The sequence below is a fragment of the Sparus aurata genome, chromosome 11, assembly GCF_900880675.1.
Source record: "Sparus aurata chromosome 11, fSpaAur1.1, whole genome shotgun sequence".
Classification (NCBI taxonomy): domain Eukaryota; kingdom Metazoa; phylum Chordata; class Actinopteri; order Spariformes; family Sparidae; genus Sparus; species Sparus aurata.
In genome coordinates this window covers 20,067,554-20,086,825 of record NC_044197.1, presented here as the reverse complement: position 1 = coordinate 20,086,825, position 19,272 = coordinate 20,067,554, and positions in this window count along the sequence as shown.

Below are 19,272 nucleotides of genomic sequence, written 5' to 3'. Positions count from 1 at the left end.
AGCGGCAGAATGCAGCGACTGTGTACGAATGAAAGACGGCAGCAAATCAAGATGGATGGCAAAAACAATGACAGCACGCATGCTTTTGGAGGTATTGTAGATTTGGCTCCATCCATCCATCCATCCACATTTACTCTCGATTTGGACAAGCTGTTTTGTTTGGAGCACCGTGCTGCTTAGAAGTGTGTGAAACGTTATGAGACAGAATTCATTCATGTGAGAGGAATAAAATGTTTATTTTTAAAACTTTATACTGCAGGAATGGTGGATGTAATATATGTGGAGGAGGTGAGAAGTGCTAAGCTATATCATATCAAGTTCTTCCTCTCCTTTCAGAAAGAAAGTTTTCTTTTTTTAACCTTAAATTTAGATTTTTCAAGCACAAGAGATGACCGTGAGCAAATATGACTCAGACTTCACTGGTGCATAAAGGATTACCAAAATGCAGTTAATATCTCACATGAAATTAAAATATGTTTGATGCTGGGAGAGAATTTTTTTTTCTGAGTAGTCAACACTCTTTTTCAAGAAATGTAGCCAAGAAATTCTCTTCTCCCATTTGTAGTCTGTTGAAGGTTTTTCAGTCATCCAGGTCATGGTAATTCTAAGAGCTGTTTTGTAGGCAACTGGGCTTGTTTCAGTTCCTCGAAGCAATTCACTTCTCATCCAAGAGGCTTCTTCAGTTCTAACCAACTGGACGGGAGTTTCCAGGCTTTCAAGCACATTCTTAGTGTTATACATTTTCCTACACAAAGCGGTAGCATTTAGATTTGGATGACTAGTGCTGTGTTTGAAGCTTTGACACGTCCCATGCTGATATTCAAATGCCAGGTTCCACAGGTAAATGTGCAAAGTGTTTTATTTGCTCTATATTCACTAAAACTTTACATTAACCCCAATTATAATTGGCTCCTTCTTGATTCCAAGCCCAACCCCTGCTCTTTTTTTGTTATGTTTTCTTTCTATAATCTTAAAAGTCAGCAGTCTTTTAACTATTGAACGAAAGACAGTAAAAGTGGACCACAATTATCAACAAAATGCAGTGTGACCAAACCTGACTGTGGCTATTATAGAGGTGGAAATGAGAAAATCACTTTTTCCTGATTCAAATCACTTCTTTCAGTTCAAATATTCATAATCATTAATTATTTCGTTAATTGACCGCCCAGTAAGTGAATGCATCATACAATGTACATCCGGTCCAATTGTAGACTATGGTTGTTTTTATGGCTTTTGAAGTCTTTTACAAGGTTTTAATTAGAAGAAACCTCTGAAACATAACTGAGCTGCCAATAGTGCCCTCAGTCCCCAGTGAGAAGCTCCACAGACAAAAGATACTGATTCAGTTGAGGTAAAAGATTATTCAAAATCGTCAGTTCATTCTGAAAATATGTATACTGGAAAGCTCTCTCTGGTGGTGGCCAGAGCTTGCATTTTCAGGCCAATTCAAATGTGCATAGACAGAATGTAGGTAAGAAGTAGTGATTGTCTAAACCTTACTGTCACAACATAAAATAGAAAATTCAGCCTGAAGAAAAACGTAATGTTGAAACATGAAGACATGTTCTTTTTTTGTTCTTGTTAGCCAACAGTGTTAAATGTGGCACACAGATTCAGATCAGTCCTGTTCTGTGTGTATAAAACCAGGTAGCTGCTTGGAAAAGAGAAAAGTAACATTTTTTCAACAAGTGCCTTATTTTTGTAATTTTTGGGCAACATTCCTATCGGCTGCAAAAGAAATGTCCCCATTTGTCAAAAATGTGTTGATTTGTTTATGTCGTGCCAACTGGCACTTCTGTGGTCATGATTAGGTTTTTAATAGGACCTGGCAATAATCTACCCTGCCAAAAAATCTCAACACAAACTCGCCAACTGTCACCCGAGTAAATAAGTCAGGCGTTGCTTGAGGTCTACTGCAGAGGCGAGTGTTTGCCTAAGCCGTTCTGTCATGTATTTGTCACTGAAGTGTGGAGATCTCCTGGAGGGGATTCAGGGCAGGTGTAGGAACATTGACTTTGTCATTCCTTTAACTTGTGTCCTTCTTGTCAAGAGGTGTTGAGCGCTCTGTATGTGTCTCTGAGAGTGAGAGCAGAGGTGGAAGCCAGGGAGTTTTTCCCACTCGGACATCTCAGACACCCTGTCCGTGTCAATGTTGTCAGATGCAAACAGAGTTTGACTGGCCAAGAGGAGATTCAGTTCAGACCCAAATTCTAGGACGATTATACCACACTCTCTAACCCATCTCTAAAATATGCAGATATATTCTCATGCCCTAAGAAAGTGCCATCTGGATCTCGCCAACATTCACAAAAGTTTGTGACACCGATTTAGAAACAGCTTGCATGAACAATGAAAGGTGAAGCAGTGGTTGTTCACAGCTGTGACAGTTTCACATACTATTAGAATTTATGCTTCTCTGCGGTCAGTGATGGGTAATAACGTCTCAAGGCAGAAAAGTTTATCCTGCTGCCCAATTTGCACCTGAGAAATATTTTCCATTGACAGCTGCACAATAAATGCTCAGCTCGTCCTTTATTTTGTCCTTCACTCCAATGTGAACAGTAAGGCACCACATCAATATTTTCAAGCACTACCACATGTCTCACTATTATATTTCAATGCCAGGACTGAACACTCTCGTCACAACAAACTTTCAGTCTTAATTAAGTTTCACATATCATAACAATGCCTCTAGGGACTGTTTTCACACTAAATCTATTGGAGGGATCTTTTTCATAAGGCCATTTATGCAGAAGTTGTTCTTGAACTCCTGTGCTGTCTAGAGAAAATGCAAAAAAATTGAAGTGTATAACTTATTGTATACAGTATATTTACTAAGGGAATTCATAGGCCTTTAGTCCTTTACAGCAATGTGGTCTCAGTGTGGCATTTAAATAACGTGCATCTTTGAAGGACATTTTGTGTGTCATGTCATGCACTTATTAAGAACGACAAAATCTTTGTCAGAGATTGGTTGATTTTCCTAAACCTATGCAAGTACTTTTGAAACCTAACCCTAACCAAACTGCGTCGGTTTGACAACGTGAATTACTGTCCAAAGGTTGAAAAGGACGAAGGGGATGGTGACCTTTGACCACATGGTCAATCATTGTTATCATTATCATTAATTATGTTTAGGAAAATATCAGGATTTGAGTTGAAATAAGTATGTTAACTTACAATATATGCGTGAGGTAAGTTAAATATGTTAAGTAAGTTTTAACATGCAGAACACAAACATCCATTGTGATATCACACAAAATGACACTGGTGTGCTCGTCATATTTTCTGAGACCAGGCTAGTCTCACAACTCTTTGTGTCAATGTTAGAACATTCATGAGATGGTGTGGGTGCTAATATAATGAAAATTTGGAGAGGATGTATAGTCTGACATAAGTAGGGTTGTTGTAATAAGCTCACCTTCATGAAAGCGTGCAAAGCACAAAACACTCCTCTTATATCAGGCTGTGGTTTTTCCATTCGAGAAATATGCCTCCTCTGAAGCTGCTGCAGCAGATTAAACGACTTAAGATGGAGTGACGTTCAGTACTTGCGAGTGCTGGCAATGGGAGCGGGTCGTTCATCAACACAAGCACTGACTCGGCCATGGAAATGAAATATAAAGAATGTGAATCCCTAGTGTCCCCAAATAAAGGGTCAACGCAGCTGATTTCCACCTCAGTGCCACGGAGCCATTTTGTCGGTCACGGCCACTATCAGCATTTCGCTGTGCCTTTAAATGTACTTTCATACTTGGTTATGAAGACGCGTGTGTGTGGGGGGCACTGTTGTGTTGATTGAGTCACATCCAGCAGTGCTGCTGTGGGTGCAAAACAGCCTCCGGTATTAGCATGTATAAACAGGCTTATAAATGGAGCACTATTTGGCTGTTCATTTTCATCCTCTTAACAGTAAACAAGGCGGAACAGGCCCTGACACCCTCAAATAAATGGAGACCAACGCACGCAAAGTCGGCTGCAGCAGGGAACCGAGGAGGATTGTTTGAGTTAAGGTCAATCCTGTTTAGATTGCGTTGGTCGTGGGCCGTATTTTTTAATTTTATTTTTGTGTTTTGTTTGTTGAGCTTTTCTGCGAGGCAAATAATGTATTCATGTATTCGCAAATCTGATGTAATGAATGTGACTGTGTTTGCCAGTGTTGTCTTGTTCTTATGGCAAAGGGTGTGTGTGTGTTTGGAATAGCGGTTGGGTGCAAAGGATTCGGCACAGTGGAGTCACTGTATAGCGGTGGATTCTGGCAGAGGCTTATTGGTGAAGTATATAATGTGCTGTATATCTAAATATACAGAGACATACAGTATGTGGATCGGTTTGTTCTGTGTTACACAATCGTTAAACTTCCGAGTGCCTATTTTCTGCTCTGTATCAAATCATTTGAGCTTTGGCTGGGGTCAAACTGGGGATTAGAAGACTCTTGCTCACGAAAACTTCATTGTGTCAGTTTGCCATACCGAGGCTGTTACAATGATTGAATCAGTGCCCTCAGACATGCTCAGTGTGCGCTGTTTAACCTACACAACATGCCAACAATCATAAATTGATGAGTGGCTGTTAAAGACAGTCGAGCATCTAACAAACCGAAAACCCAGAATATTTGTCAGGTGATGTTCGTCGACTGCTTAGATCCATGATCCGGTAATTATGGATCTGTGAGTTTGCTAACAGCTTTTACTGTCTTCTCAGTCACGCCTTACAGCTGGAGGAAAAAAAGGCTTGATGCCCGCTTGATAAATGTAAGGACATTAATTTATTTTTCTTCAACCGACTTAGTGATTAGCTGCACAATTACCTCCTTGTGACAGAATATGGAGAACCGTCAAAATGTGTATCCTCTAACAGATGTGATTAAAACAGTTAAGCACCGCGCTTCAAGTCAAGTGAAATTTAATCGTCATGAAAACTGTTACAATGACACTGAATTGCAGTAACAAGAACATTAAGTACCCCGTACCATAGCTGGATATGACAAAAATAAATTAGATTCACATTCAAATGTTACATTATGCAAAAGGAGCTGGACTGTACAATACAAAAGCTAAATGGCAGTCAGAGACTGAGTAATATTTCTACACGCCATTTGACGGTTTCATCTTCCACCTTTCAATGACAGAAATTTACAGCGTGTCTCTGTTTGAGCCTTTGAATCATGCTACATGCGAGGATAATGGTGATTGTCAAAATGGCGGACAGGTTATATATGAGATCTCCATTCATTAAACGCTATCAGTCGTTTCTGAAGAACCCATTTAGGCGAACGCACGGGAGACAATGTGGCATGTCATTGTGATAGGTCCCATCTTGGCTTTTTGGAGCTTTGCTAAAACAAAGACAGGATTAAGAGCATGGATTGAAATGGTAAACCCGAGTCAAATACATTTGTTTCTCTAACACGGCACAGTCTCCGCGCTCCCTGCGGCGACCTGCTTCGAGTTATTTATGATGTCGAAATTAATCTCACTTAGCTCGATGGGCTCTCGAAGAGGGGCCCTCCTTCTGAGTCGGCCGCCGAGCGAGGGATGAGAGAGAGATTGAGGAGAGAGGGAGAGAGAGCGCGGAGCCACCGAGGACTTATTCAAATCCTCCCTCATAGATTAGCAATCGCAGCTTGACAAGCCGCCATGCAAGTTATTATTTATTACATTTTTTTTTTTTTTTTTTTTTGAAAATCGAAGCTGTTTCTTACCAACATGTCAGAGACAGGGGGTAATCCATTTGGAATTTACGAGTGATGAGACGGGAGACAAACTTGCCGGCGTGTCACAGAGTACAGAGGATGCAGGAAGTGAAATATGCAAATGAGGTGTGCAGGCTTTAAAGCAGCTGTCTGTTTGATTGCTGCTCTCTGGCATTGTTTGCCCATGATGGATGGAGGCTTTCATGGCAGGGGCCCATTAGTAGGACAAATATTATGATTTATGATAACACATGATCTTTGATTGTGAGTTGATGTGAGGGCTCTTTAATGTATGGTGCGCTATTGTTCAGAAATGTATGTGTGGACGTAAATACAGATTAATGTTGAGGTAAAAGAAAAAAAGAAACAGCTCACTTGGATGTTCACTGGTGTCTGCATACTAACAACGGGCCAGACGAAGATTAAACTCAGATAGTCATAGTTAAAGTCCCAGTAAATTAAAGTGTTCATGAAAAATGCAAAAAGAGCAACTCATGCCCAGGCCCAGCATCAAATTGAAAACACTCTGCACAGTCTTTTCTCCCTTGACTAAGACTTAATCTATTAAGATAATCTTTCTGCTCAAACAAACAGAATGTGACAAGGACTGTCTGAGGGAATAAACACAGCTCCTTTGTTGCAGCTTCCTCACTGAGACAGTGTTTTAAACAGACAAACAAAGCGTGCAAGTGAATACCAGTCACCACTAGCGCCTCGTACTGCAAATGCTGATTGTAACAGAACGAGTGGGGATAGGCTGCTTTTACTGCGCATAAGGGGAAGGACGGATAACAAGAATGACGCGAGCTCACGGTGACATTGAATCAACATGATATATGTTAAACAATGTTTGCCAAAAATATACTGCTCAAGTGGAGCCTCGTTGAACTTTCACTTGACTCAAAGCAAAACTGATTGTGTATAAATTTACATAAATAAAAAGTAAAAGGTTGCATATTACATACGCAGAATGACATCGAAAAACTTTTAAATGTTCTTCGAAAAGAAGAAGGAACATGCGTTAAATTCTCTACTGGGCCAGATCCCGATTCGTACGGTACGACATGCTTGTTGTCAGTAATGCAAACAGTTAAAACACTCAAAGGCCGGCAACTACACAAAAGAGCGACTTGACTGCGGAAATAAGATCAAATCCTTCCAACAATGCGTATGTGGCAAATAAGGCCAATAAAATAATAATAATCTAAATAAAATTAACAGACGTGACAGAAAAAGTCATAATGACCATCACCAAATCAGTGCAGATTAATTTCAATCATTGCTACATATATTGGCCAGAGCACGAGCATTTGCTACAAAGGTCAAGGTAGGTTGAAAATCCTTCTCAGTGTCACGCACACCCAATGAACCAACTGGCTCATTAGAGCAGGGACCCTCACAGAACATACTGGCATCATTTGGCGGCCTTAGCGCTGTGACATTTATAAATATTTGACAACAGATGAGCGTGCTCCGCGGGACGCCACTCCAAGCACCGCCGACAAGTCTGCTAATAAAACAAAGGCCATCGGTGGCTCCCGCGTTGAAGACCGCACTCGATATCCACCGGTAGAGACAGCGGTGAAAACACAAACACCCCTGCTGATGCACACGCTTGTGGACACCTTTGCCTCTAACAAACTCGGCCGCACACACGTCTGCACCGACACACACACATACACACACACTTGGGCATGTGCATTGGGCTACTTGTCAACAAGTGCTACTGAGAGACTGTTTAGAGTGAGTGCGCCAGTCTATACAATCAAATACAGAGCAAATGAAAAATAAATGAGATGCTTTGTGACCAACTGTGATTTCAATAATAATACTGTGTGCGAGGAATGCTGGGCCTCTAAATGATCCTACATTTGCAGCCACACTTGAGACAAATTGTAGCAAATAAAGTATCACTCAGATGGTCATGCTGAGGATATTCAGAATCCCCACTCACTTGATGAATAATGCAGTGCATGTGTGCGTGTGTGTGTGAGTGAGTGTGCATGTGTGCATCAATCTTCTTCCCGGGCAGCTGTTAACCTCCCAGGTTTGAATGAGAAACAGGTGGTGGGGCCAAAACACATGCTCTTGGCTCCGAGGAAACACCGAAAACAGCATAATAGCAGACATGTTGCTAATGCCGCACTAAACATTGTCTGATGAGGTGATTTAGTGTGTTTTGTGTACTGTATATTTAATTTACTGCCACGTTACACACGAGTGTAACCCTAGCAGCGCTCCCGTTTGCAGCGGTCACATGCAAAGGCCTCGTTTTCTCCTTTCGAGCCGCTGTCGTCTCTGCTCCACTTTGCGCAGCGAGTATTCTGACATTGAATAAATAGTTGTTGAAATGAGCCGATAGTTATACAACACCCCGCTCATATGTTGACACTTGTGTAAATTTAGCGAGGGAATAAAAAATTGCAGCGACATCTGCTGTCATCCGGAGCTTCTTATTCGCGGCCTGAAAATGTTGATGTTTTAAAACAGCTTGCAGAAAAAGAATGTGAATTCTTCAGTGCAGCACAATGTCGTATTGTGTAATACTTACTCATATTTCAAACTTTTACCAGCATTCACATCGGTGTAAATGAAATGTTACAGCAGTTTTCTTCTGCTCGACATTTCTTTCCCGCGTTCATTTTTCTGCTTCTTTTATCCCCCCCCCCCCTTCTTGTCGGCCTCTTCATCTGTGATTACACGTCCTTTGTTCTTGCTCACTTCTCTCCTCTTCCTTCCTCCCATTCCTCCATCCCCCTCTCTTTCTGTCCATCTGTATATGTTGCTCTCTCTATGTTGGCACGTGCATCGCTGTTCCCCTGTTGGTCCTTGGCCAGCTCCCCCACTCTTCTGTTCTCGCTCTTGTTCACCCACCCACCCCCCACCTTCCTCCTCCACCGCCTCCTCCTCCTCGTCTCCTTCTTCCCGTTTTGCATGTGTGCCAGGGTCCGGGGGGCTCGGCACAGTGTACAGCCCAGTGGCCTAAAAGTGAATACTTACGTAATTGCCAACTGTCTCCAATCATTAGGGGCAGCCCTTAAAAAAGACATGCTTCGCCGACAGCTGCGTCCCCTCGCCTTTGCCAGCCTTTCAGATCGCATTTGCTTTAAAGGGCTCGTCCACATTATATTTAACCCCAGAGCAGTGTGTGCACCGTGGAAAAAGAAAGAATATACAATTTATTCAGAGTTCCACAACACAAAGTTTGTATGAAAACAGGCTATAGATGATAAGTTGATCGAGGTTGGTTGTGTTTATATCTTATATTACGCCGTCAGAATTTGTGACCTGACCTCATAAACACTGCGCAGTAATTACAACAACATGCGTAACGAAAGTGTCTCACAGTGGGCACAGTAACATGACAATAAGTCACATTGCATCTTTCAACCGCTGATAATCGCAGTAACATCGGTTGTAAACATCTTTCATTCCCATTTATCTACATGTGACTGAGTTGCTGCGAGCAGGTAGGACTGGTGACCTTTGACCTTCCATGTACAACAATGTTTTCTCAACCAGCCGCAGTGCATTTCGTACGTACAAAGAGGTACAGAGACGAGCTTTGTTTCTTCTCCCAGTCCGGCATTAAGTCTCAATTAACGTCACCGGTATGACGTGAGAAATTAAGGCTGAGATGTGCTCAGAAGAGACTCATTTGTTTATATTAACTACTGACAATTCCCTGCCAGTTCCTGCTGAGAGACGAACGTACATTTTATTTCCGCGCTTTCAGAGAGACCTCCCACGGTATGGTTAGTGACAGCTGGGTCAGGTCCCCACATATCGGGGACACAGCTGCCCCGCAGACATGTGCTCACACACTCAGACACACACACACACACACACACACTCCCATGCACCAGGCAAACAGGAACAGGAAAGCAGAGCATCTGAACAGCCTCGGAGCAGAAGCATATGAGCACATTTCTGTTGTCTCACAAAAAACGTGTATCTGCAAAAAGATATTCTAGCAAAGAACAAAAGAGTGCCTAATTTCCCATTCATCCCCATGTGTTTTAGATACATTTCACTCTCTTTGAGGTTTCAAAGGAGGGGATTCAAGGGCCAGAAATGGCAATGGAAAATTTCCAGAGAGAAAATCATATATTTATTTTGTCAAATCACGAATGAATGAATCTGCTTTCAGTTTGTCCGCAATCATCAGCAGTATTTCTTTTAATTTGTGCTCATCTCCTTGGCTGTGAAAGACTCCGGCATGTTTCAAACGATTGCCCAAGAAAAGGATTTCACTCAAAATGAATTGTATTGTGTCAGCCACAACAACAGGCCCTAGACTAACACAAGAGGACTCTCATGTGTTGCTATTCTGTCTGATCACAGACCAGGCAGGGGGTTCTGAATGATTCCTGTAGTGGTCAGGTGTAACTTATTGAACAAGCCAAGTTAAGACCAGTGCATGTGAGACAGGAAGATTCTGTTGTTTACATTTTTGTTTAGGCTCCAGTGATCGTATCACGGATGGTAATGCAGCCAAAATGGCCCCAGTGAAATGTGGAGGTTAGTCCCACACAGTGCAAAATGGCTAAATCCCAAAAAAATGAAATGGTAACAGACTCTGGCTTGCCATTTTCAGTGTGTAGGTTGCTAGCTTGGAGGTTGTTGTTTGTTGTTTCCTGTAGCAGCAGGGATTTTGAATACGGCAACAAGCAGATAGCTGAAGTGAGGAGAACTGCGACTGAAACAGTCAGCATGTCGCATGCTTATACCAACAGTGTACATCTGATGAGTCTGACTACGCATTTCTTTATATGACGACACCGTGGTTAAGGTTTGGTTCAGTTTAGACACAATAACGACTTAGTTTTCGCTCATGGTTTGGGTTTAGGCGTGGTTAAGGTTATGGAACAATAGTGGTCATGGTTTAAAACAACACTGACTGTTGACCAAAAACGGGAACAAGCAGCAATGTCCAGCTCGAATGTCTGACGTTTTTTGATCCATCCATCCACTGAAACCTCATCCCTACTTTTTAGCTCTATAACGAAATCATCTGACTCCAACATCTGACTTTGCTCTTGTCATAGTTACTCTGGTCACTAAAAAACTCTTTCGCTTGTTCCATAGCAGTCAAAAAAGCAGTTTTACTGACATAAAGGGATGTGGTGACTCTTGTGGGTGTCGCAGCTTCACAATAGGGATCAATAAAAGGAAAACTTGGTCTGACACCCGCACTGTTAGACCATTTATCTAAACCACTTTGGAAGTAAAACTGAAGTGAACACATTTAAATTATAGTTATAATCATTATAAAAATACCACTGTTCAAAGCACTGATGATAAAGGTTGAAACAAGATCCAAGGGACATTTAAAACACTGGGGTGTGAACTTTAACATTTCAACTTGTGTTCCAACTAAGTGGTTTTGTGGACACTTCTCATTTTCCCCTCACATGTTCCAGAAGGGGGCTAATATTAAACAACCAAAGCTCAGATAGCTAGCTTACAATCTAAAGTGTATATCAAGGTTTTTATTCCGGTATGGCCAAGACTTGTGCCAAAATAACTTGTTTTATCTTGATTCAAATTACAAGGTGTTCACGTTACCCATTTAGTTTGGAATGTAGGCATAAATAGCAAAAGCATCATATTTCAGTGTTTGTAAAAGATGTAAAATAAACAGACAGTGGAGCTGAGTATAACCCAGAACTGTTGTCTTCAGGCACAGATGAAGACCTTCTGTACCTTTTTCAAACTTGCCTCTTTCCTTTCCTGGTTCAAAGTATATGTTCTCTGCCCAGTAAAATGGAGTGAACTCAAATTCAAAAAGTACTGTACCTGCTGATGAAAATATCTCTTGTTTCGCTGCGACTGAAGGAATTTGGGTTTTTTCAGGGGGACAAATAAAAAGTGATGCACAAGTTAGGGTGTCTGTCTGACGGCTTGTCTAAACGGTCCCCTAACAGAAGCTCAGAGGGCCATGAATCAACCATGAAGGATAATCAAATCAAATGCAAATGTGGTTTGTGTGAATTTTTTTTTATTTTTTTCTGTTGCCGGTGCTTGATGCCCTGAGGGGCCCTGTCAGTTGTAAAGGGAGGGGCCGTACATAATGAGGGGTCATGCTTGAGGGGCCCTTTGTAAACATGGTGAGTGGTAGCCCTTTTCTCGGGGACAAGATTGTGGAATTAGTCCAAGACAAAGGGAGGTATGAGAAAGGAGCACCCTCATCCCCTCACACACACACACACACACACACGTTTGTCCTTCTCATTCTCCATCCTTGTGGAAATCCCTTTCATTCTTAAGACTGTGCGGGTGTGGGTGTGATCTAGCGAGGGGCCCAAAGGAGGTGAGTGGGGGCTTTGGGGTGAAAACTGCATCTTGATATTGATATGCTACAGTCGGACGCTCATGAAAATCTGGGAAGTGGCTCCGGAAACATGTTTAAAACCATCTGTTTGTCTCATCTGTTCTCTGTTTTTTTTTGTGTGTTTTTTAAATCAGAAAATTATGTTACATTTTGAGAGGACAGTCCCACTTTAATCTTTTATTTACCCAAAGAAAGTTTGCTGATCATGTTTAATATGTTTTCATGCGGTTTCACATCCTGTTGTCACATACACATGAGGACATTGTAACTCTTCATCATTAGTTCTATTCCGAGGGTCCTACTTATCAACATGTGGCTATAACTCACTGTATCTATCTGAAATAACTCCAAGGCCAGAAATGCACAGGTTTGGGCTTACGTGTATTTTCATGGGGCATCTTCTTATTGTAATGGTGGAAATTTGTGTTAAAATGTAGTTCACAACCTTTAGGCGCCATTTACATCAGGGGACATGATGACATGTTCAGACCACTTTTTAAAATGCCTGTTTTTGACAACTGGACAAGGATCAAATGGCCTAATGCCTAGTATCAGTCATGATTGGTTGGAGAATATGTTTACTGAGTAGTTTAGTCATTTAAGCCCTTAGCCAATGCTTTATTGATGCACCATCAAGCAAGATTTTTCTGTCCTTTGACCTCTGACCTCATACCAATTCCCCACATACATGCTTCAAATTGCATACTGGATATTGAAGAAATATTTTTTTCATTTGAGACTTTATGTCCCTGACCCTTTTCAAACACAAACCGACACCCTTGGTCTCAGCTGAATCCAAATTGAAGACATTTTCTGTAACAATTTAATTAAAACGTTTTTGGGTTTTTTTTGAAGGGGAAAGAATAAATTATGAGGCTGTAGTAAAAGGATGGGTGAGTAAAAAGTTCCAAAACCGTAATTCTTGTACTTGTTCACAACTGATTGAGGTTTGTTAACAGCGACAACGGCCTACATGGTCACTTTAACGTTAAAAACTGATATTTTTCCGAACATACAAGAAATTATATACGTTTTACAATACATTTCTTGATGTTGCAACTCTGGGTTTCTTCGGCTCAATTTTCCATGTTATGTTGTGACAACATTATGCTTGACATCTGGTTGGGTTTTGGCACAAAAACGGTTCCTGTTATGAACAGATCATGTTTCAGCTTACCTGGTGCTGTCGCCACAAAAATAAATGTACACGTCCGGACATCTGGCCAGAAATATCAGGTTTTATTGGCACAAAAGTGGCTCAAAATTGTCCCGCCAACTCATTTAATTGAAGCTTATATGGCGAAGTTTCAGGAGCAGGACCACACCTCAACAGCGCCAACTTCCGATCATCCTATAAATAACCACCTGACCCTCTCCTCGTCTTCGCTCTCGTATTCTGCGCCCCTCCCCCCCCCACCCAATTTCTCTCTCCCTGTTTCTTCTTTTCTTTCCTCTCCTTCGTAGGACCATGAGGGGGTCCGTCGCTGCCCGAGTGCGGCGGCGGATTCTCTACAGAGAGCACTCGAAGAACTCGAAGAACCAAGATCGTTTTGTTTTCTCTTTCTTTCATAATAAATATAAATTAAACGTATCTCGTTGAAGGTGTGGTCCTTGCTAGTGAAATACACAGCAGTTTCTCACCTACAAATCTTGAAACACCATCTCAATCACCGCTCTCTTGCTCGAGAGCCTTCTTATACAGCTGTTGCACCACAACCGTCCCCCCCCCTGCTGAAATGAAACTCAGCTCATTACATATGAATGTGTAATGTTTCCTAGAAATGTTGATGTGATGGGCAAGACACACACTAATTGGAACACATCCGTGGTTTTCAGGGATGAAAAATGCCAAGATTTGAACATTTTCTAACTAACTGGACTGTGCAAACCACAAATGCAAAAAGTTTGATCTCTATTCTATTCATGAGTGATACTTTGTAAGTGAGCCACCCAGTTAAAATGAGACTCACTATGAAACTAACAGTACACTCACACCAAACCGCCAAGCTTTCAGCTAGCTCGAGTTACTGTTTCTCCTTCTTGGCACAGCATAAGTGGTTTTATTTATTGAAACAGGGATTGTTCTGAGAAGCAGCTGCTGAGATGAGACTTTGGTGGCGATCATGTCAGGTGTTTGTGTTTATCTGAATGTTTGCCATTTAAGGCAAAACAGCAGTGACATGACTCGTGTCGCGTTGCGCTTTTGAAAAACAACGCAGTGATGAATCATTTCACACAGACACATATTACAGTGCTTGACTCATACAGTAAACGCAGGATAGAGGTTGGGAGGGCAAATAACGAAGGCATGATTTATGATACAATTTAAATCAACAAGGACTAAAAATAATGAAATTAAAAAAGAAAACAGAAACTTCCCAGAACAGAACACTCCTTATGGAATAATCATAAATCATCAAGATAATGACAAGGATTCAGAAAGAAAAACTTTATTCACGTACACTTTTAAAAACCATGAAACACACAATAAAGCTGAGGTTTTTTTTCCACTGTAGTCCACCCTCAGTCATTTTATAGCTTTTGGAAGTCACATCTGAGGGTGCTTGTGGCGTTCATAGTAGCGGGTAGGGTAGAGTGTGTCATGCCCCCTAGGCAGAGGAAACCAGACAATATGTAAAAATGAAATCAAAGATAAAAAAAACAAACCTTTGAGCCTCCCACCTGTCTTCTAAATGTCATGGCTGGAGAGTAGTTTTTTTTTTTTTTTTTCAACAAGTGGGCCAGATAATAAAGAGTCAACAGGTTTCCTCAAACAGCTGAAGCAAAGTGAACACAGTTGGAAAAGTTGAGACAAGAGTTCATATTACTGTGCAGTCACTGGGTCGTAAATTTTGCATCAGGCCACAGCTCCACCACTGCTGTGAATACAATATAGTGTGCTGTTATGATGATCATGTTTTAATATACTTGAGTATCAAACAGAATGGCATTTACACCGATCAGACCTTCTTTTCACATTTATGTGAAAATGCAAAGTGATGAAATCTAACAAAGAACATCTAAGTTATGTACTTAAGTGCAATTTTAAGGTTCTTGTACCTTAATAACATTTCTAATACTTGACACTTTAACTCCACTACCTTTTGGTATATCGAACTCTTTACTCTACTACATTTAAGTGGTAACTTTAATGAAGAGTCACTTCACAGATTATGCAGTCTGTTAGCTGCATCAGAGCCAAAGCAGAACAACTTTGAATATATGTATTTATGCTGGAAACTGGATTAAAAGGAACACCGACTGCGATAATCAGTAAAATGCTGAATATTTAATCTAATAATCAGCCAGGATGATAACTGGTGGAACCATAGTATATATTATTTACATACATGTACATGACTTTTACTTGCTAGGAAAATACATCTGATATCAGATACTTAAAAGACTTTTACGAATATTTGGTTGGTTTATGCCACCAATTAAGCCAGGTATTTACCAAAAAGAAATCACATTCAGTTCCGTAACTGAAATTATTTTTCTTTTTACCCAGTTGTATTCCAAAGACAACAAAATGTCCCTGCGCTTTTCGCTCCAAAATAGCTTGTATGAGCTAAAAAACAAAATATTCAAACTTGTAAATGTGACCGGGAAAAAACTAGAAATCATGAATATTAACAAATGATGATAGAAACCATGATTTGAGATGTCTCCGAGCTCTGCAGACTTTAATTTACATGTCCTTGAGTTGTAGAACAGGCAATTTCGTGAAGCTAAAAAGCAATGCAACCAATTTATTTTGCATCCATTTAATATTTGGAGGGACCGTAGCTCATTTGGTTCATATAGCTAAACAAAAGCTGACTTTAACAACGTGGCTTGGCTGATTCACATGCAAAGCAGAAGGCCCTCTTTCAGAGCCATGTGGAAGAAGGCTTGTACGTAATTACAGAAGAGGGGTCTCAATAGCATCGTAATTGGAGGCAACGCCCCGGCCCAGAAAGGGGCCACGGGGCTCTAAACATGTTGAGGGGTTTATTGCAATGAGGTCCTCAGTCTACTACTCTTAAAAAACCTCAATGGAGGAGAGTGAGAAACAATGGTGGGTTAACATGATTGTGCTTGTGTGTTTGACTAGGCCTGGGAGCTCTCTGTTGTCTTTTCTGCTGCACTCCCGGTGAGGGGGAAGTGAGGCGTACTGATGACAAAAGCGACGGGTGCTTGGGAGCATAAAGGGGCTGGTTAATCACAGCCCTAAACTACAGGAAGTGTCTATTCAATGAAGCCTCAGGCAGCCGAGCAACGATGCAATCTGGGCACTGGGCTGGACTGGGGTTCAGCAGCGGGAAGGTGGCAGCAGAGGAGGAATTGAGTTATGACAGATTTACAGCATGCAGGCTTTTGGGGTTGTTGGAGGGTACCGCCAACTTGCTCGAGTTGCCACCATATTTGTCTGGGCTACCTACTCGCATTCCAACATGTTTGACTCTGGCCAGTTTGTTTGCAGTAGCCACAGACAAGTATGATAAACCAATGAAATATCTGACATGGCTGAGATTGAAATAAGATCAAAAACAAAAATGCATATTTGGTTTCAGCTGTGTTAATCCATCTCGACACCACCAATCCATTTATAGCTCTTCTGACGTCGAGCACAAAAGGACAAGAGATGCATTTTTTCCTGCCCTCAGCCTCAACCTTGACATTTAAACATAACACATTCTATTCAAGTTCTTTTCATCCTTGCGTGCCACCGCAATAACAAAACAAGAAGACAGCAGAAGCCATTTAAAGCAAATGTTTATTATCCAGTTTGGGTGTGCACCCATCCTGACTAACCGCTAAACAGATTTTCTGAGCTGAGAACATATTAAAATATCTTTTCCGATTCCGCACCGGAATTTGTGCGACTGAAAATAATGAATTGTCTATGCCTCACATACACAAATGCATCTCTAATGATCAGTGTCCTACTTGTTCAATTCATTACAGAGATTTTCTGACGCTTTCATCTTGTGCAAATGCCTATGTGTATGACCACAAACCTTGTGTGTCACATAAGTCGGGGGGGGGAGGGTTGGTAGTTTGTACACATCCGTATTATCTCTTGCTGCTCATCCGGCTGAGAAGCTGGCCTTAATTACAACTGTCTGCCTGAGTCACTAGCATGCTCCCCTACCCACACAAATAGACAGCAACAACAGGCAGCATCTCAAAGGAAAGGCAAGAGTGGTTTCGCTCGTAGCTGGAGGGCAACTTCTCCCTGCCAACAAGATACAAAGGTACTGTGGGCCCACATCCAAATGGATCCCTAGACCCTTTTCCCGTGGGCCTTGTTGACTTCCAATTGCTGTGCAGGGGCTGGAGTTTGGATGAGCTCAATCCATTGTTGATTTTTTTAGGCTCTTGGTTAACTGGTTTTGTTCTCCAATCTCTTTCTAGTCTTTTTAAAATCAGCTGTATCAAATCAACTCTGAGCTTTGAAATGGTGGCCGAGGGACTGGTTTAGAATAAGGCTGTACATTTTCGGAGAATGTACCTCTATCGAATTCAGACAGAAATCATCCCAGAGGCATTGCCCTATATCTAGACTGCTTTGATAGAGTCTTCATGTGTAGGGATTTTTTTCCCCCTTTTTCTTAACTCGCTCTCACTGCCTGAAACTGTCGACCCAAATGAAAAACTTTACATGGGAACCGACGGGGCTTCAATTAAACATCTGGAAAGACCAGGCACAGCCCAGCCTGGGTGGAAAGCGGGTTGAGACTATAAATAAATTCCATACATTTTCTGTGGCCGGAGCCTAACCCAGCATGCAAAGAATTTCATTTGATGTTTCAATAAAGTTAAAACAAGGCTTGGATTTCGTCCAAGAAATCCTGTTGGTTTCTCACTATTGACAATGTTCCTCAAGCACAATGTTTTATTAGCTGGCAGTCGTCCACTTACAGCCAATAAGACCGCCATAAAATGGCAAACCATAGTCATCTGTGCTGATGAATGTATATAGAATAACATGTAGTCAAACATGGTTTGCTTAAATACAAAATGTTTCTCCTGGCTAACTTAAACAAAGCCAAGAAATGTCTCTCTACTTGCAGAAGAGCAAATCATTTATTTGCTGGAAATGTTTTAACATACCAAGTTGTTTCAAAAGTGAGTTTTCTAACTCTTCTATAGTCTTACATATGTCTATTGTATGTCTGCAGCTGAGGTTGCATTGTCCTATGGGCTAACAAGTTTGCTTTTGCAAATGACAAATTAGGTCATTTCGCTGTGCTCTCTGAAGCAATCCAAACTGAATATCAACGTCATGCTACAGCCATCTTTGCTACTGAGCATAAAAGTGTGTCATTTACTACTGATGTTTTCTGGAGAGGGCTGTCTTCATTTGCATGACCACAAATGTTGACAGAGAAATCAGTAAACATCATTATGTCCACTGATTTCTCTGTCAACGCTTGTCATGCCAAGCCACTTCAACAAATGACCGATGTTGTAGTTGTTTTTCTGGTGAGGACAGTCTTTCCCTCGAGCTGCCCTATCATTGGCTATGTTTACATGCACACCATATTTCAGACACACATCCTATTTCAGTGCTATGCAGGAATTCACTTCCTTTTCAAACTGCATTCATGTTGCTTCTGCGGCGCGCCCTCGTTGTCACCCTTCTGCAAGTTTTGCAAAACTGTGATCTTTAAGTGAATCCTTTTAACGGCCATTGACCAGAACAGACTGAGACTCTGACATCGTATGGAGCAGGCAGCCTACTCAGTTGGTACAATGCACAGAGCAGGCTGTGTGCCTTGTATTGATTTCTTTTTAGCTGTTAAAACAAATTGAAAACAAACTGTGTTTGCCAACAACAGTTTTATGAAGTGTTTCAGAAGCAATGTAGAGATATTCTTTATACAATTATGGTTTACAAAGTGTTTAACCTCGCCCCATCCTAGCTTTGGAGTGACTGAACCTTCTAACCCAATCATGATACTATCACCTGTTACCATCTTTTCTTGTCTCAACTCATTTGAAATGCGTAGCTGTTATCAAACTCAGCACACATTTACAAAAAACAATGAATGTAATGAGGTCAACCATTAAATATATTGTCTTTTTGTGTCAAAGGGGATCAGCAAATGATCTAATTCTGTTTTAATCATGTTTTACACAGGGTCCATTTTGGACACTTTGGTTCACTTGCGTTACCAAGCAGATTTTCTTGCGCTTTCTTTCCTGCCACATTGTAGATGCTCTTTTTAAATCTAGCCTTAACAATATCTGTGCA